This window comes from Schistocerca serialis, chromosome 9 (assembly GCF_023864345.2).
Source record: "Schistocerca serialis cubense isolate TAMUIC-IGC-003099 chromosome 9, iqSchSeri2.2, whole genome shotgun sequence".
Lineage (NCBI taxonomy): Eukaryota > Metazoa > Arthropoda > Insecta > Orthoptera > Acrididae > Schistocerca > Schistocerca serialis.
Genome location: NC_064646.1, coordinates 521,145,562 through 521,167,132, shown reverse-complemented (window position 1 = coordinate 521,167,132; position 21,571 = coordinate 521,145,562).

The window sequence follows — 21,571 nt, the reverse complement described above, 5'->3', positions numbered from 1 at the left end:
AATACAAAAGGCACAATGCCGACTTAAGTACAAAAGGACTACACTCTAAATATCTATGATTTGAACTTCTCCTGTGAGTCCAGTTTTACATTCCGATGCTTGACTTCAGGCTTGCAGTACACCTTGGACCTTCTTATTGACGATGAAACACAGAAATTGCATCCGAATTTAATACAAAAGGCACAATGCCGACTTAAGTACAAGAGGAGTGACACTCTAAATTTCTATGATTTGAACCTCTCCTGTGAGTCCAGTTTTAGATTCCGATGCTTCACTTCAGGTTTACTGTATACATTGGACCTTCTTATTGACGATGAAGCACAGAAATTGCATCCGAATTTAATACAAAAGGCACAATGCCGACTTAAGTACAAGAGGACTGACACTCTAACTTTCTATGATTTGAACCGCTCCTGTGAGTCCAAATTTAGATTCCGATGCTTCAGTTGAGGTTTACTGTATCCCTTGGACCTTCTTATTGACGAAGAAACACAGAAATTGCATCCGAATTTAATACAAAAGGCACAATGCCGACTTAAGTACAAGAGGACTGACACTCTAACTTTCTATGATTTGAACCACTCCTGTGAGTTCAGGTTTAGATTCCAATCCTTCACTTCAGGTTAACTGTATCCCTTGGATCTTCTTATTGACGATGAAACACAGAAATTGCATCCAAATTTAATACAAAAGGCACAATGCCGACTTAAGTACAAGAGGTCTGACACTCTAACTTTCTTTGATTTGAACCTCTCCTGTGATTCCAGTTTTAGATTCCGAAACTTCACTTCAGGTTTACTGAATCCCTTGGACCTTCTTATTAACGATGAAACACAGAAATTGAATCCGAATGCAATACAAAAGGCACAATGCCGACTTAAGTACAAGAGGACTGACACTCTATCTTTCTATGATTTGAACCTCACCTGTGAGTCCAGTTTTAGATTCCGATGCTTCACTTCAGGTTTACTGTATCCCTTGGACCTTCTTATTGACGATGAAACACAGAAATAGCATCGGAATTAAATACAAAGGCACAATGATAACTTATGTACAAGAGGACTGACTCTTCTTACATTCTATGATTTGAACCTTTCGTGCGAGACCAGTTTTAGATTCCGATGCATCACTTCAGGTTTAATGTATCCCTTGGACCTTCTTATTGACGATGAAACACAGAAATTGCATCGGAATTAAATACAAAAGACACAAGGCCGTCTTAAGTACAAGAAGACTGACTCTTCTTACTGTCTATGATTTGAACCTTTCCATTGAGACCAATTTTAGATTCCGATGCTTCACTTCAGGTTTACTGTATCCCTTGGACCTTCTTATTGACGATGAAACACAGAAATTGCATCCGAATTTAATACAAAAGGCACAATGCCAACTTAAGTACATGAGGACTGACACTCTAACTTTCTTTGATTTGAACCTCTCCTGTGATTCCAGTTTTAGATTCCGATGTTTACTTCAGGTTTTCTGTATCCCTTGGACCTTCTTATTAACGATGAAATACAGAAATTGCATCCGAATTTAAGGCAAAAGGCACAATGCCGACTTAAGTTCAAGAGGACTGACACTCAAACTTTCTATGATTTGAACCTCACCTGTGAGTCCAGTTTTAGATTTCGATGCTTCACTTCAGGTTTACTGAATCCCTTGTACCTTCTCATTGACAATGAACCACAGAAATTGCATCCGAATTTAATACAAAAGGCACAATGCCGACTTAAGTACAAGAGGACTGACACTCTAACTTTCTTTGATTTGAACCTCTCCTGTGATTCCAGTATTAGATTCCGATGCTTCACTTAAGGTTTTCTGTATCCCTTGGACGTTCTTATTAACGATGAAATACAGAAATTGCATCCGAATTTAATACAAAAGGCACAATGCCGACTTAAGTACAAGAGGACTGACACTGTAATTTTCTATGATTTGAACCACTCCTGCGAGTCCTGTGTTAGATTCCGATGCTTCACTTCAGGTTTACTGTATCCCTTGGACCTTCTTATAAACGATGAAACACAGAAATTACATCCGAATTTAATTCAAAAGGCACAATGCCGACCTAAGTATAAGAGGACTGACACTCTAACTTTCTATGATTTGAACCTCTCCTGTGAGTCCAGTTTTAGATTCCGATGCTTCACTTTAGGTTTACTGTATTCCTTGGACCTTCTTATTGACGATGAAACACAGAAATTGCATCCGAATTTAATACAAAAGGCACAATGCCGACTTAAGTACAAGAGGACTGACACTCTAACTTACTATGATTTGAACCACTCCTGTGAGTCCAGTTTAAGATTCTGATGCTTCACTTCAGGTTTACTGTATCCCTTGGACCTTCTTATTGACGATGGAACACAGTAATTGCATCCGAATTTAATACAAAAGGAACAATGCCGACTTAAGTACAAGAGGACTGACACTCTAACTTTCTATGATTTGAACCGCTCCTGTGAGTCCAGTTTTAGATTCCGATGCTTCACTTCAGGTTTACTGTATCCCTTGGACCTTCTTATTGACGATGAAAGAACACAGAAATTGCATCCGAATTCCATACAAAAGGCTCAATGCCGACTTAAGTACAAGAGGACTGACACTCTAACTTTCTTTGATTTGAACCTCTCCTGGGATTCCAGTTTTAGATTCCGATGATTCACTTCAGGTTTTCTGTATCCCTTGGACCTTCTTATTGACGATGAAACACAGAAATTGCATCCGAATTTAATACAAAAGGCACAATGCCGACATAAGTACAAGAGGATTGATTCTCTAACTTTCTATTATTTGAACCACTCCTGTGAGTCCAGTTTAAGATTCCGATGCTTCACTTCAGGTTTACTGTATCCCTTGGACCTTCTCATTGACGATGAAACACAGTAATTGCATCCGAATTTAATACAAAAGGCACAATGCCGACTTAAGTACAAGAGGACTGACACTCTAACTTTCTATGATTTGAACCTCTCGTGTGAGTCCAGTTTTAGATTCCGATGCTTAACTTCAGGTTTGCTGTATCCCTTGGACCTTCTTATTGACGATGAATCAACACAGAAATTGCATCCGAATTTCATACAAAAGGCAGAATGCCGACTTAAGTACAAGAGGACTGGCACTCTAACTTTCTTTGATTTGAACCTCTCCTGGGATTCCAGTTTTAGATTCCGATGCTTCACTTCAGGTTTTCTGTATCCCTTGGACCTTCTTATTGACGATGAAACACAGAAATTGCATCCAAATTTAATACAAAAGGCACAATGCCGACTTAAGTACAAGAGGACAGACACTCTAACTATCTATGATTTGAACTTCTCCTGTGAGACCAGTTTTCGATTCCGAGGGTTCACTTCAGATTTACTGTATCCCTTGGACCTTCTTATTGACGATGGAACACAGTAATTGCATCCGAATTTAATACAAAAGGCACAATGCCGACTTAAGTACAAGAGGACTGACACTCTAACTTTCTATGATTTGAACCGCTCCTGTGAGTCCAGTTTTAGATTCCGATTCTTCACTTCAGGTTTACTGTATCCCTTGGACCTTCTTATTGACGATGAAACACAGAAATTGCATCCGAATTTAATACAAAAGGCACAATGCCGACATAAGTACAAGATGATTGATACTCTAACTTTCTATGATTTGAACCACTCCTGTGAGTCCAGTTTAAGATTCCGATGCTTCACTTCAGGTTTACTGTATTCCTTGGACCTTCTCATTGACGATGAAACACAGTAATTGCATCCGAATTTCATACAAAAGGCAGAATGCCGACTTAAGTACAAGAGGACTGGCACTCTAACTTTCTTTGATTTGAACCTCTCCTGGGATTCCAGTTTTAGATTCTGATGCTTCACTTCAGGTTTTCTGTATCCCTTGGACCTTCTTATTGACGATGAAACACAGAAATTGCATCCGAATTTAATACAAAAGGCACAATGCCGTCTTAAGTACAATAGGACTGACACTCTAACTTTCTATGATATGAACCTCACCTGTGAGTGCAGTTTTAGATTTCGATGCTTCACTTCAGGTTTACTGAATCCCTTGGACCTTCTTATTGACGATGAAACACAGAAATTGCATCCGAAATTAATGCAAAAGGCACAATGCTGACATAAGTACAAGAGGACTGACACTCTACTTTCTATGATTTGAACCACTCCTGTGAGTCCCGTGTTATATTCCGATGCTTCACTTCAGGTTTACTGTATCCCTTGGACCTTCTTATAAACGATGATACACAGAAATTACATCCGAATTTAATACAAAAGGCACAATGCCGACTTAAGTACAAGAGGACTGACACTCTAACTTTCTATGATATGAACCACTCCTGTTAGTCCAGTTTAAGATTCCGATGCTTCACTTCAGGTTTACTGTATCCCTTGGACCTTCTTATTGACGATGAAACACAGTAATAGCATCCGAATTTAATACAAAAGGCACAATGCCGACTTAAGTACAAGAGGACTGACACTCTAACTTTCTATGATTTGAACCACTCCTGTGGTTCCCGCGTTAAATTCCGATGCTTCACTTCAGGTTTACTGTATCCCTTGGACCTTCTTATTGACGATGAAACACAGTAATTGCATCCGAATTTAACACAAAAGGCACAATGCCGTCTTAAGTGCAATAGAAATGACACTCTAACTTTCTACGATTTGAACCTCTCCTGTGAGTCCAGTTTTAGATTCCGATGCTTCACTTCAGGTTTACGGCATGCCTTTGACGTTCTTATTGACGATGAAACAAAACAGAAATTGCATCCCAATTTCATACAAAAGGCACAATGCCGACTTAAGTACAAGAGGACTGACACTCTAACTTTCTATGATTTGAACCTCTCCTGTGAGTCCAGTTTTAGATTCCGATGCTTAACTTCAGGTTTACTGTATCCCTTGGACCTTCTTATTGACGATGAAACAACACAGAAACTGCATCCGAATTTCATACAAAAGGCAGAATGCCGACTTAAGTACAAGAGGACTGGCACTCTAACTTTCTTTGATTTGAACCTCTCCTTGGATTCCAGTTTTAGATTCCGATGCTTCGCTTCAGGTTTTCTGTATCCCTTGGACCTTCTTATTGACGATGAAACACAGAAATTGCATCCGAATTTAATACAAAAGGCACAATGCCGACTTAAGTACAATAGGACTGACACTCTAACTTTCTATGATATGAACCTCACCTGTGAGTGCAGTTTTAGATTTCGATGCTTCACTTCAGGTTTACTGAATCCCTTGGACCTTCTTATTGACGATGAAACACAGAAATTGCATCCGAATTTAATACAAAAGTCACAATGCTGACATAAGTACAAGAGGACTGACACTCTAGTTTCTATGATTTGAACCACTCCTGTGAGTCCCGTGTTAGATTCCGATGCTTCACTTCAGGTTTACTGTATCCCTTGGACCTTCTTATAAACGATGATACACAGAAATTACATCCGAATTTAATACAAAAGGCACAATGCCGACTTAAGTACAAGAGGACTGACACTCTAACTTTCTATGATATGAACCACTCCTGTGAGTCCAGTTTAAGATTCCGATGCTTCACTTCAGGTTTACTGTATCCCTTGGACCTTCTTATTGACGATGAAACACAGTAATAGCATCCGAATTTAATACAAAAGGCACAATGCCGACTTAAGTACAAGAGGACTGACACTCTAACTTTCTATTATTTGAGCCTCTCCTGTGAGTCCAGTTTTAGATTCCGATGCTTCACTTCAGGTTTACTGTATCCCTTGGACCTTCTTATTGACGATGAAACAACACAGAAATTGCATCCGAATTTAATACAAAAGGCACAATGCCGACTTCAGTACAAGAGGACTGACACTCTAACTTTCTTTGATTTGAACCTCTCCTGGGATTCCAGTTATAGATTCCGATGCTTCACTTCAGTTTTTCTGTATCCCTTGGGCCTTCTTATTGACGATGAAACAGAGAAATTGCATCCGAATTTAATACAAAAGGCACAATGCCGACTTAAGTACAAGAGGACTGACACTCTAATTTTCTATGATTTGAACCTCTCCTGTGAGTCCAGTTTTAGATTCCGATGCTTCACTTCAGGTTTACTGTATCCCTTGGACCTTCTTATTGACGATGAAACACAGTAATTGCATCCGAATTTAATACAAAAGGTACAATGCCGTCTTAAGTGCAAGAGAACTGACACTCTAACTTTCTACGATTTGAACCTCTCCTGTGAGTCCAGTTTTAGATTCCGATGCTTAACTTCAGGTTTACGGCATCCCTTTGACGTTCTTATTGACGATGAAACAAAACAGAAATTGCATCCGAATTTCATACAAAAGGCACAATGCCGACTTAAGTACAAGAGGACTGACACTCTAACTTTCTTTGATTTGAACCTCTCCTGGGATTCCAGTTTTAGATACCGATGCTTCACTTCAGGTTTTCTGTATCCCTTGGACCTTCTTATTGACGATGAAACACAGAAATTGCATCCGAATTTATTACAAAAGTCACAATGCCGACTTAAGTACAAGAGGACTGACACTCTAACTTTCTATGATTTGAACCTCACCTGTGAGTGCAGTTTTTGATTTCGATGCTTCACTTCAGGTTTACTGAATCCCTTGGACCTTCTTATTGACGATGAAACAAAGAAATTGCTTCCGAATATAATACAAAATGCACAATGCCGACTTAAGTACAAGAGGACTGTTACTCTAAATTTCTATGATTTGAACCTCTCCTGTGGGTTCAGTTTTAGATTCCGATGCTTCACTTCAGGTTTACTGTATCCCTTGGACCTTCTTATTGACGATGAAACACAGAAATTGCATCCGAATTTAATACTAAAGGCACAATGCCGACTTAAGTACAAGAGGACTGACACTCCAACTTTCTATGATTTGAACCGCTCCTGTGAGGCCAGTTATAGATTCCGATGCTTCACTTCTGTTTTACTGTATCCCTTGGACTTTCTTATTGACGATGAAACACAGAAATTGCATCCGAATTTAATACAAAAGGCACAATGCCGACTTAAGTACAAGAGGACTGACACTCCAAATTTCTATGATTTGAACCTCTCCTGTGAGTCCAGTTTTAGATTCCAATGCTTCACTCCAGGTTTACTGTATCCCTTGGAACTTCTTATTGGCGATGAAACACAGAAATTGCATCCGAATTTAATACAAAAGGCACAATGCCGACTTAAGTACAAGAGGACTGACACTCTAAGTTTCTGTGATTTAAACCTCTCCTGTGAGTCCAGTTTTAGATTCCGATGCTTCACTTCAGGATTACTGTATCCCTTGGACCTTCTTATTGACGATGAAACACAGAAATTGCATCCGAATTTAATACAAAAGGCACAATGCCGACTTAAGTACAAGAGGACTGACACTCTAACTTTCTTTGATTGGAACCTCTCCTGTAATTCCAGTTTTGGATTCCGATGCTTCACTTCAGGTTTTCTGTATCCCTTGGACCTTCTTATTGACGATGAAGCACAGAAATTGCATCCGATTTTAATACAAAAGGCACAATGCCGACTTAAGTACAAGAGGACTGACACTCTAATTTTCTATGATTTGAACCTCTCGTGTGTGTCCAGTTTTAGATGCCGAGGCTTCACTTCAGGTTTATTGTCTCCCTTGGACCTTCTTATTGACGATGAAACACAGAAATTGCATCCAAATTTAAAACAAAAGGCACAATGGCGACTTAAGTATAAGAGGACAGACACTCTATCTTTCTATGATTTGAGCCTCTCCTGTGAGTCCAGTTTTAGATTCCGATGCTTCACTTCAGATTTACTGTTTCCCTTGGACGTTCTTATTGACGATGAAACATAGAAATTGCATCCGAATTTAATACAAAAGGCACAATGCCGACTTAAGTACAAGAGGACTGACACTCTAAATTTCTATGATTTGAACCTCTCCTGTGAGTCCAGTTTTAGATTCCAATGCTTCACTCCAGGTTTACTGTATCCCTTGGAACTTCTTGTTGGCGATGAAACACAGAAATTGCATCCATATTTAATACAAAAGACACAATGCCGACTTAAGTACAAGAGGACTGACACTCTAAGTTTCTGTGATTTAAACCTCTCCTGTGAGTCCAGTTTTAGATTCCGATGCTTCACTTCAGATTTACTGTATCCCTTGGACCTTCTTATTGACGATGAAACACAGAAATTGCATCCGAATTTACTATAAAAGGCACAATGCCGACTTAAGTACAAGAGGACTGACACTCTAACTTTCTTTGATTGGAACCTCTCCTGTAATTCCAGTTTTGGATTCCGATGCTTCACTTCAGGTTTTCTGTATCCCTTGGACCTTCTTATTGACGATGAAGCACAGAAATTGCATCCGATTTTAATACAAAAGGCACAATGCCGACTTAAGTACAAGAGGACTGACACTCAAATTTTCTATGATTTGAACCTCTCCTGTGTGTCCAGTTTTAGATGCCGAGGCTTCACTTCAGGTTTACTGTATCCCTTGGACCTTCTTATTGACGATGAAACACAGAAATTGCATCCAAATTTAATACAAAAGGCACAATGGCGACTTAAGTATAAGAGGACAGACACTCTATCGTTCTATGATTTGAACCTCTCCTGTGAGTCCAGTTTTAGATTCCGATGCTTCACTTCAGATTTACTGTTTCCCTTGGACCTTCTTATTGACGATGAAACACAGAAATTGCATCCGAATTTAATACAAAAGGCACAATGCCGACTTAAGTACAAGAGGACTGACACTCTAACTTTCTTTGATTGGAACCTCTCCTGTAATTCCAGTTTTGGATTCCGATGCTTTACTTCAGGTTTTCTGTATCCCTTGGACCTTCTTATTGACGATGAAGCACAGAAATTGCATCCGATTTTAATACAAAAGGCACAATGCCGACTTAAGTACAAGAGGACTGACACTCTAATTTTCTATGATTTGAACCTCTCCTGTGTGTCCAGTTTTAGATGCCGAGGCTTCACTTCAGGTTTACTGTATCCCTTGGACCTTCTTATTGACGATGAAACACAGAAATTGCATCCAAATTTAATACAAAAGGCACAATGGCGACTTAAGTATAAGAGGACAGACACTCTATCTTTCTATGATTTGAACCTCTCCTGTGAGTCCAGTTTTAGATTCCGATGCTTCACTTCAGATTTACTGTTTCCCTGGGACCTTCTTATTGACGATGAAACACAGAAATTGCATCCGAATTTAATACAAAAGGCACAATGCCGACTTAAGTACAAGAGGACTGACACTCTAAATTTCTTTGATTTGAACCTCTCCTGCGAGTCCAGTTTTAGATTCCAATGCTTCACTCCAGGTTTACTGTATCCCTTGGAACCTCTTATTGGCGATGAAACACAGAAATTGCATCCGAATTTAATACAAAAGGCACAATGCCGACTTAAGTACAAGAGGACTGACACTCTAAGTTTCTGTGATTTAAACCTCTCCTGTGAGTCCAGTTTTAGATTCCGATGCTTCACTTCAGGATTACTGTATCCCTTGGACCTTCTTATTGACGACGAAACACAGAAATTGCATCCGAATTTAATACAAAAGGCACAATGCCGACTTAAGTACAAGAGGACTGACACTCTAACTTTCTTTGATTGGAACCTCTCCTGTAATTCCAGTTTTGGATTCCGATGCTTCACTTCATGTTTTCTGTATCCCTTGGACCTTCTTATTGACGATGAAGCACAGAAATTGCATCCGATTTTAATACAAAAGGCACAATGCCGACTTAAGTACAAGAGGACTGACACTCTAATTTTCTATGATTTGAACCTCTCCTGTGTGTCCAGTTTTAGATGCCGAGGCTTCACTTCAGGTTTACTGTATCCCTTGGACCTTCTTATTGACGATGAAACACAGAAATTGCATCCAAATTTAATACAAAAGGCACAATGGCGACTTAAGTATAAGAGGACAGACACTCTATCTTTCTATGATTTGAACCTCTCCTGTGAGTCCAGTTTTAGATTCCGATGCTTCACTTCAGATTTACCGTTTCCCTTGGACCTTCTTATTGACGATGAAACACAGAAATTGCATCCGAATTTAATACAAAAGGCACAATGCCGACTTAAGTACAAGAGGACTGACACTCTAACTTTCTATGATTTGAACCACTCCTGTGAGTCCAGTTTAAGATTCCGATGCTTCACTTCAGGTTTACTGTATCCCTTGGACCTTCTTATTGACCATGAAACACAGTAATTGCATCCGAATTTAATACAAAAGGCACAATGCCGTCTTAAGTGCAAGAGGACTGACACTCTAACTTTCTATGATTTGAACCTCTCCTGTGAGTCCAGTTTTACATTCCGATGCTTCACTTCAGGTTTACTGCATCCCTTTGACCTTCTTATTGACGATGAAACAAAACAGAAATTGCATCCGAATTTCATACAAAAGGCACAATGCCGACTTAAGTACAAGAGGACTGACACTCTAACTTTCTTTGATTTGAACCTCTCCTGGGATTCCAGTTTTAGATACCGATGCTTCACTTCAGGTTTTCTGTATCCCTTGGACCTTCTTATTGACGATGAAACACAGAAATTGCATCCGAATTTATTACAAAAGGCACAATGCCGACTTAAGTACAAGAGGACTGACACTCTAACTTTCTATGATATGAACCTCACCTTTGAGTGCAGTTTTAGATTTCGATGCTTCACTTCAGATTTACTGAATCCCTTGGACCTTCTTATTGACGATGAAACACAGAAATTGCATCCGAATTTAATACAAAAGGCACAATGCTGACTTAAGTACAAGAGGACTGACACTCTACTTTCTATGATTTGAACCCCTCCTGTGAGTCCCGTGTTAGATTCCGATGCTTCACTTCAGGTTTACTGTATCCCTTGGACCTTCTTATAAACGATGATACACAGAAATTACATCCGAATTTAATACAAAAGGCACAATGCCGACTTAAGTACAAGAGGATTGACACTCTAACTTTCTATGATATGAACCATTCCTGTGAGTCCAGTTTAAGATTCCGATGCTTCACTTCAGGTTTACTGTATCCCTTGGACCTTCTTATTGACGATGAAACACAGTAATAGCATCCGAATTTAATACAAAAGGCACAATGCCGACTTAAGTACAAGAGGACTGAAACTCTAACTTTCTATTATTTGAGCCTCTCCTGTGAGTCCAGTTTTAGATTCCGATGCTTCACTTCAGGTTTACTGTATCCCTTGGACCTTCTTATTAACGATGAAACAACACAGAAATTGCATCCGAATTTAATACAAAAGGCACAATACCGACTTCAGTACAAGAGGACTGACACTCTAACTTTCTTTGATTTGAACCTCTCCTGGGATTCCAGTTTTCGATTCCGATGCTTCACTTCAGGCTTTCTGTATCCCTTGGGCCTTCTTATTGACGATGGAACAGAGAAATTGCATCCGAATTTAATACAAAAGGCACAATGCCGACTTAAGTACAAGAGGACTGACACTCTAACTTTATATGATTTGAACCTCTCCTGTGAGTCCAGTTTTAGATTCCGATGCTTCACTTCAGGTTTACTGTATCCCTTGGACCTTCTTATTGACGATGAAACACAGAAATTGCATCCGAATTTAATACAAAAGGCACAATGACGACTTAAGTACAAGAGGACTGACACTCTAACTCTCTATGATTTGAATTACTCCTGTGAGTCCAGTTTAAGATTCCGATGCTTCACTTCAGGTTTACTGTATCCCTTGGACCTTCTTATTGACGATGAAACACAGTAATTGCATCCGAATTTAATACAAAAGGCACAATGCCGTCTTAAGTGCAAGAGGACTGACACTCTAACTTTCTATGATTTGAACGTCTCCTGTGAGTCCAGTTTTAGATTCCGATGCTTCACTTCAGGTTTACTGCATCCCTTTCACCTTCTTATTGACGATGAAACAAAACAGAAATTGCATCCGAATTTCATACAAAAGGCACAATGCCGACTTAAGTACAAGAGGACTGACACTCTAACTTTCTTTGATTTGAACCTCTCCTGGGATTCCAGTTTTAGATACCGATGCTTCACTTCAGGTTTTCTGTATCCCTTGGACCTTCTTATTGACGATGAAAAACAGAAATTACATCCGAATTTATTACAAAAGGCACAATGCCGACTTAAGTACAAGAGGACTGACACTCTAACTTTCTATGATTTGAACCTCACCTGTGAGTGCAGTTTTTGATTTCGATGCTTCACTTCAGGTTTACTGAATCCCTTGGACCTTCTTATTGACGATGAAACACAGAAATTGCTTCCGAATATAATACAAAATGCACAATGCAGACTTAAGTACAAGAGGACTGATACTCTAAATTTCTATGATTTGAACCTCTCCTGTGGGTTCAGTTTTGGATTCCGATGCTTCACTTCAGGTTTACTTTACCCCGTGGACCTTCGTATTGACGATGAAACACAGAAATTGCATCCGAATTTAATACTAAAGGCACAATGCCGACTTAAGTACAAGAGGACTGACACTCTAAGTTTCTGTGATTTAAACCTCTCCTGTGAGTCCAGTTTTAGATTCCGATGCTTCACTTCTGGATTACTGTATCCCTTGGACCTTCTTATTGACGATGAAACACAGAAATTGCATCCGAATTTAATACAAAAGGCACAATGCCGACTTAAGTACAAGAGGACTGACACTCTAACTTTCTTTGATTGGAACTTCTCCTGTGGGTTCAGTTGTAGATTCCGATGCTTCACTTCAGGTTTACTGTATCCCTTGGACCTTCTTATTGTCGATGAAACACAGAAACTGCATTCGAATTTAATATAAAAGTCACAATGCCGACTTAAGTACAAGAGGACTGACACTCTAAGTTTGTCTGATTTGAGCCTCTCCTGTGAGTCCAGTTTTAGATTCCAATGCTTCACTTCAGATTTACTGTATCCCTTGGACCTTCATATTGACGATGAAGCACAGAAATTGCATCCGATTTTAATACAAAAGGCACAATGCCGACTTAAGTACAAGATGACTGACACTCTAATTTTCTATGATTTGAACCTCTCCTGTGTGTCCAGTTTTAGATGCCGAGGCTTCAATTCAGGTTTACTGTATCCCTTGGACCTTCTTATTGACGATGAAACACAGAAATTGCATCCGAATTTAATACAAAAGGCACAATGGCGACTTAAGTATAAGAGGACAGACACTCTATCTTTCTATGATTTGAACCACTCCTGGGAGTCCCGTGTTAGATTCCGATGCTTCACTTCAGGTTTACTGAATCCCTTGGACCTACTTATTGGCGATGAAACACAGAAATTGCATCCGAATTTAATACAAAAGGCACAATGCCGACTTAAGTACAAGAGGACTGACACTCTAAGTTTCTCCGATTTGAACCTCTCCTGTGAGTCCAGTTTTAGATTCCGATGCTTCACTTCAGGTTTACTGTATCCCTTGGACCTTCTTATTGACGATGAAGCACAGAAATTGCATCCGATTTTAATACAAAAGGCACAATGCCGACATAAGTACAAGAGGACTGACACTCTAACTTTCTATGATTTGAACCTCTCCTGTGAGTCCAGTTTTAGATGCCGAGGCTTCACTTCAGGTATACTGTATCCCTTGGACCTTCTTATTGACGATGAAACACAGAAATTGCATCCGAATTTAATACAAAAGGCACAATGCCGACTTAAGTACAAGAGGACTGACACTCTAACTTTCTATGATTTGAACCTCTCCTGTGAGGCCAGTTTTAGATTCTGAGGCTACACTTCAGATTTACTGTATCCCTTGGACCTTCTTATTGACGATGAAACACAGAAATTGCATCCGAATTTATTGCAATAGGCACAATGCTGACTTAAGTACAAGAGGACCGACACTCTAACTTTCTATGATTTGAATCACTCCTGTGAGTCCCGTGTTAGATTCCGATGCTTCACTTCTGGTTTACTCTATCCCTTGGACCTTCTTATAAACGATGAAACACAGAAATTACATCCGAATTTAATACAAAAGGCACAATGCCGACCTAAGTACAAGAGGACTGACACTCTAACTTTCTATGATTTGAACCTCTCTTGTGAGTCCAGTTTTAGATTCCGATGCTTCACTTCCGGTTTACTGTATCCCTTGGACCTTCTTATTGACGATGAAACACAGAATTTGCATCCGAATTTAATACAAAAGGCACAATGCCGACTTAAGTACAAGAGGACTGACACTCTAACTTTCTATGATTTGAACCTCTCCTGTGAGTCCAGTTTTCGATTCCGATGCTTCACTTCAGGTTTACTGTATCCCTTGGACCTTCTTATTGGCGATGAAACACAGAAATTGTATCCGAATTTAATACAAAAGGCACAATGCCGACTTAAGTACAAGAGGACTGACACTCTAACTTACTATGATTTGAACCTCTCCTGTGAGTCCAGTTTTAGATTCCGATGCTTCACTTCAGGTTTACTGTATCCCTTGGACCTTCTTATTGACGATGAAACACAGAAATTGCATCCGAATTTAATACAAAATGCACAATGCCGACTTAAGTACAAGAGGACTGACACTCTAACTTTCTGTGATTTGAACCTCTCCTGAGAGTCCAGTTTAAGTTTCTGATGCTTCACTTCAGGTTTACTGTATCCTTTTGACCATGTTATTGACGATGAAACACAGAAATTGCAAACGAATTTAATACAAAAGGCACAATGCCGACTTAAGTACAAGAGGACTGACACTCTAAATATCTATGATTTGAACCTCTCCTGTGAGTCCAGTATTAGATTCCGATGATTCACTTCAGATTTACTGTATCCCTTGGACCTTCTTATTGACGATGAAACACAGAAATTGCATCCGAATTTAATACAAAAGGCACAATGCTGACTTAAGTACAAGAGGACTGACACTGTAACTTTCTATGATTTGAACCTCTCCTATGAGTCCAGTTTTAGATTCCGATGCTTCACTTCAGGTTTACTGTATCCCTTGGACCTTCTTATTGACGTTGAAACACAGAAATTGCATCCGAATTTAATACAAAAGGCACAATGCCGACATAAGTACAAGAGGATTGATTCTCTAACTTTCTATTATTTGAACCACTCCTGTGAGTCCAGTTTAAGATTCCGATGCTTCACTTCAGGTTTACTGTATCCCTTGGACCTTCTCATTGACGATGAAACACAGTAATTGCATCCGAATTTAATACAAAAGGCACAATGCCGACTTAAGTACAAGAGGACTGACACTCTAACTTTCTATGATTTGAACCTCTCGTGTGAGTCCAGTTTTAGATTCCGATGCTTAACTTCAGGTTTACTGTATCCCTTGGACCTTCTTATTGACGATGAATCAACACAGAAATTGCATCCGAATTTCATACAAAAGGCAGAATGCCGACTTAAGTACAAGAGGACTGGCACTCTAACTTTCTTTGATTTGAACCTCTCCTGGGATTCCAGTTTTAGATTCCGATGCTTCACTTCAGGTTTTCTGTATCCCTTGGACCTTCTTATTGACGATGAAACACAGAAATTGCATCCAAATTTAATACAAAAGGCACAATGCCGACTTAAGTACAAGAGGACAGACACTCTAACTATCTATGATTTGAACTTCTCCTGTGAGACCAGTTTTCGATTCCGATGCTTCACTTCATATTTACTGTATCCCTTGGACCTTCTTATTGTCGATGAAACACAGAAACTGCATCCAAATTTAATATAAAAGGCACAATGCCGACTTAAGTACAAGAGGACTGACACTCTAACTTTCTTTGATTTGAACCTCTCCTGTGAGTCCAGTTTTAGATTCCGATGCTTCACTTCAGATTTACTGTATCCCTTGGACCTTCTTATTGACGATGAAGCACAGAAATTGCATCCGATTTTAATACAAAATGCACAATGCCGACTTAAGTACAAGAGGACTGACACTCTAACTTTCTATGATTTGAACCCCTCCTGTGTGTCCAGTTTTAGATGCCGAGGGTTCACTTCAGATTTACTGTATCCCTTGGACCTTCTTATTGACGATGGAACACAGTAATTGCATCCGAATTTAATACAAAAGGCACAATGCCGACTTAAGTACAAGAGGACTGACACTCTAACTTTCTATGATTTGAACCGCTCCTGTGAGTCCAGTTTTAGATTCCGATTCTTCACTTCAGGTTTACTGTATCCCTTGGACCTTCTTATTGACGATGAAACACAGAAATTGCATCCGAATTTAATACAAAAGGCACAATGCCGTCTTAAGTACAATAGGACTGACACTCTAACTTTCTATGATATGAACCTCACCTGTGAGTGCAGTTTTAGATTTCGATGCTTCACTTCAGGTTTACTGAATCCCTTGGACCTTCTTATTGACGATGAAACACAGAAATTGCATCCGAAATTAATGCAAAAGGCACAATGCTGACATAAGTACAAGAGGACTGACACTCTACTTTCTATGATTTGAACCACTCCTGTGAGTCCCGTGTTATATTCCGATGCTTCACTTCAGGTTTACTGTATCCCTTGGACCTTCTTATAAACGATGATACACAGAAATTACATCCGAATTTAATACAAAAGGCACAATGCCGACTTAAGTACAAGAGGACTGACACTCTAACTTTCTATGATATGAACCACTCCTGTTAGTCCAGTTTAAGATTCCGATGCTTCACTTCAGGTTTACTGTATCCCTTGGACCTTCTTATTGACGATGAAACACAGTAATAGCATCCGAATTTAATACAAAAGGCACAATGCCGACTTAAGTACAAGAGGACTGACACTCTAACTTTCTATGATTTTAACCACTCCTGTGGTTCCCGTGTTAAATTCCGATGCTTCACTTCAGGTTTACTGTATCCCTTGGACCTTCTTATTGACGATGAAACACAGTAATTGCATCCGAATTTAATACAAAAGGCGCAATGCCGTCTTAAGTGCAAGAGAACTGACACTCTAACTTTCTACGATTTGAACCTCTCCTGTGAGTCCAGTTTTAGATTCCGATGCTTCACTTCAGGTTTACGGCATGCCTTTGACGTTCTTATTGACGATGAAACAAAACAGAAATTGCATCCCAATTTCATACAAAAGGCACAATGCCGACTTAAGTACAAGAGGACTGACACTCTAACTTTCTATGATTTGAACCTCTCCTGTGAGTCCAGTTTTAGATTCCGATGCTTAACTTCAGGTTTACTGTATCCCTTGGACCTTCTTATTGACGATGAAACAACACAGAAATTGCATCCGAATTTCATACAAAAGGCAGAATGCCGACTTAAGTACAAGAGGACTGGCACTCTAACTTTCTTTGATTTGAACCTCTCCTGGGATTACAGTTTTAGATTCCGATGCTTCACTTCAGGTTTTCTGTATCCCTTGGACCTTCTTATTGACGATGAAACACAGAAATTGCATCCGAATTTAATACAAAAGGCACAATGCCGACTTAAGTACAAGAGGACTGACACTCTAACTTTCTATGATTTGAACCTCTCCTGTGAGTCCAGTTTTAGATTCCGATGCTTAACTTCAGGTTTACTGTATCCCTTGGACCTTCTTATTGACGATGAAACAACACAGAAACTGCATCCGAATTTCATACAAAAGGCAGAATGCCGACTTAAGTACAAGAGGACTGGCACTCTAACTTTCTTTGATTTGAACCTCTCCTTGGATTCCAGTTTTAGATTACGATGCTTCACTTCAGGTTTTCTGTATCCCTTGGACCTTCTTATTGACGATGAAACACAGAAATTGCATCCGAATTTAATACAAAAGGCACAATGCCGACTTAAGTACAAGAGGACTGACACTCTAACTTTCTATGATTTGAACCTCTCCTGTGAGTCCAGTTTTAGATTCCGATGCTTAACTTCAGGTTTACTGTATCCCTTGGACCTTCTTATTGACGATGAAACAACACAGAAACTGCATCCGAATTTCATACAAAAGGCAGAATGCCGACTTAAGTACAAGAGGACTGGCACTCTAACTTTCTTTGATTTGAACCTCTCCTTGGATTCCAGTTTTAGATTCCGATGCTTCACTTCAGGTTTTCTGTATCCCTTGGACCTTCTTATTGACGATGAAACACAGAAATTGCATCCGAATTTAATACAAAAGGCACAATGCCGACTTAAGTACAATAGGACTGACACTCTAACTTTCTATGATATGAACCTCACCTGTGAGTGCAGTTTTAGATTTCGATGCTTCACTTCAGGTTTACTGAATCCCTTGGACCTTCTTATTGACGATGAAACACAGAAATTGCATCCGAATTTAATACAAAAGTCACAATGCTGACATAAGTACAAGAGGACTGACACTCTAGTTTCTATGATTTGAACCACTCCTGTGAGTCCCGTGTTAGATTCCGATGCTTCACTTCAGGTTTACTGTATCCCTTGGACCTTCTTATAAACGATGATACACAGAAATTACATCCGAATTTAATACAAAAGGCACAATGCCGACTTAAGTACAAGAGGACTGACACTCTAACTTTCTATGATATGAACCACTCCTGTGAGTCCAGTTTAAGATTCCGATGCTTCACTTCAGGTTTACTGTTTCCCTTGGACCTTCTTATTGACGATGAAACACAGTAATTGCATCCGAATTTAATACAAAAGGTACAATGCCGTCTTAAGTGCAAGAGAACTGACACTCTAACTTTCTATTATTTGAGCCTCTCCTGTGAGTCCAGTTTTAGATTCCGATGCTTCACTTCAGGTTTACTGTATCCCTTGGACCTTCTTATTGACGATGAAACAACACAGAAATTGCATCCGAATTTAATACAAAAGGCACAATGCCGACTTCAGTACAAGAGGACTGACACTCTAACTTTCTTTGATTTGAACCTCTCCTGGGATTCCAGTTATAGATTCCGATGCTTCACTTCAGTTTTTCTGTATCCCTTGGGCCTTCTTATTGACGATGAAACAGAGAAATTGCATCCGAATTTAATACAAAAGGCACAATGCCGACTTAAGTACAAGAGGACTGACACTCTAATTTTCTATGATTTGAACCTCTCCTGTGAGTCCAGTTTTAGATTCCGATGCTTCACTTCAGGTTTACTGTATCCCTTGGACCTTCTTATTGACGATGAAACACAGTAATTGCATCCGAATTTAATACAAAAGGTACAATGCCGTCTTAAGTGCAAGAGAACTGACACTCTAACTTTCTACGATTTGAACCTCTCCTGTGAGTCCAGTTTTAGATTCCGATGCTTAACTTCAGGTTTACGGCATTCCTTTGACGTTCTTATTGACGATGAAACAAAACAGAAATTGCATCCGAATTTCATACAAAAGGCACAATGCCGACTTAAGTACAAGAGGACTGACACTCTAACTTTCTTTGATTTGAACCTCTCCTGGGATTCCAGTTTTAGATACCGATGCTTCACTTCAGGTTTTCTGTATCCCTTGGACCTTCTTATTGACGATGAAACACAGAAATTGCATCCGAATTTATTACAAAAGTCACAATGCCGACTTAAGTACAAGAGGACTGACACTCTAAGTTTCTCTGATTTGAACCTCTTCTGTGAGTCCAGTTTTAGATTCCGATGCTTCACTTCAGGTTTACTGTATCCCTTGGACCTTCTTATTGACGATGAAACACAGAAATTGCATCCGAATTTAATACAAAATGCACAATGCCGACTTAAGTACAAGAGGACTGACACTCTAACTTTCTGTGATTTGAACCTCTCCTGAGAGTCCAGTTTAAGTTTCTGATGCTTCACTTCAGGTTTACTGTATCCTTTTGACCATGTTATTGACGATGAAACACAGAAATTGCAAGCGAATTTAATACAAAAGGCACAATGCCGACTTAAGTACAAGAGGACTGACACTCTAAATATCTATGATTTGAACCTCTCCTGTGAGTCCAGTATTAGATTCCGATGATTCACTTCAGATTTACTGTATCCCTTGGACCTTCTTATTGACGATGAAACACAGAAATTGCATCCGAATTTAATACAAAAGGCACAATGCTAACTTAAGTACAAGAGGACTGACACTCTAACTTTCTATGATTTGAACCACTCCTGTGAGTCCCGTGTTAGATTCCGATGCTTCACTTCAGTTTTACTGTATTCCATGGACCTTCTTATAAACGATGAAACACAGAAATTACATCCGAATTTAATACAAAAGGCACAATGCCGACCTAAGTACAAGAGGACTGACACTCTAACTTTCTATGATTTGAACCTCCCCTGTGAGTCCAGTTTTCGATTCCGATGCTTCACTTCAGGTTTACTGTATCCCGTGGACCTTCTTATTGACGATGAAACACAGAAATTGCATCCGAATTTAATAGAAAAGGCACAAAGCCGACTTAAGTACAAGAGGACTGACACTCTAACTTTCTATGATTTGAACCTCTCCTGTGAGTCCAGTTTTTGTTGCCACGGTTTCACCTCAGGTTTACTGTATTCCATGGACCTTCTTATTGACGATGAAACACAGAAATTGCATCCGAATTTAATATAAAAGGCACAATGCCGACTTAGGTACTAGAGGACTGACACTCTAAGTTTCTCTGATTTGAACCTCTCCTGTGAGTCCAGTTTTAGATTCCGATGCTTCATTTCAGGTTTACTGTATCCCGTGGACCTTCTTATTGACGATGAAACACAGAATTTGCATCCGAATTTAATATAAAAGGCACAATGCCGACTTAAGTACAAGAGGACTGACTCCCTAACTTTTTATGATTTGAAACTTTCCTGTGAGTCCAGTTTTGGATTCCGATGCTTCACTTCAGGTTTACTGTATACCTTGGACCTTCTTATTGACGATGAAACACAGAAATTGCATCCGAATTTAATACAAAAGGCACAATGCCGACTTAAGTACAAGAGGACTGACACTCTAATTTTCTATGATTTGAACCTCATCTGTGAGTCCAGTTTTAGATTTCGATGCTTCACTTCAGGTTAACTGAATCCCTTGGACCTTCGTATTGTTGATGAAACACAGAAATTGCATCCGAATTTAATACAAAATGCACAATGCCGACTTAAGTACAAGAGGACTGACACTCTAACTTTCTATGATTTGAACCTCTCCTGTGAGTCCAGTTTAAGTTTCTGATGCTTCACTTCAGGTTTACTGTATCCCTTTGACCGTCTTATTGACGATGAAACACAGAAATTGCATACGAAATTAATACAAAAGGCACAATGCCGACTTAAGTACAAGAGGACTGACACTCTAAATATCTATGATTTGAACCTCTCCTGTGAGTCCAGTATTAGATTCCGATGATTCACTTCAGACTTACTGTATCCCTTGGACCTTCTTATTGACGATGAAACACAGAAATTGCATCCGAATTTAATACAAAAGGCACAATGCTGACTCAAGTACAAGAGGACTGACACTCTAACTTTCTATGATTTGAACCACTCCTGTGAGTCCAGTTTTAGATTCCGATGCTTCACTTCAGGTTTACTGTATCCCTTGGACCTTCTTATTGACGATGAAACCCAG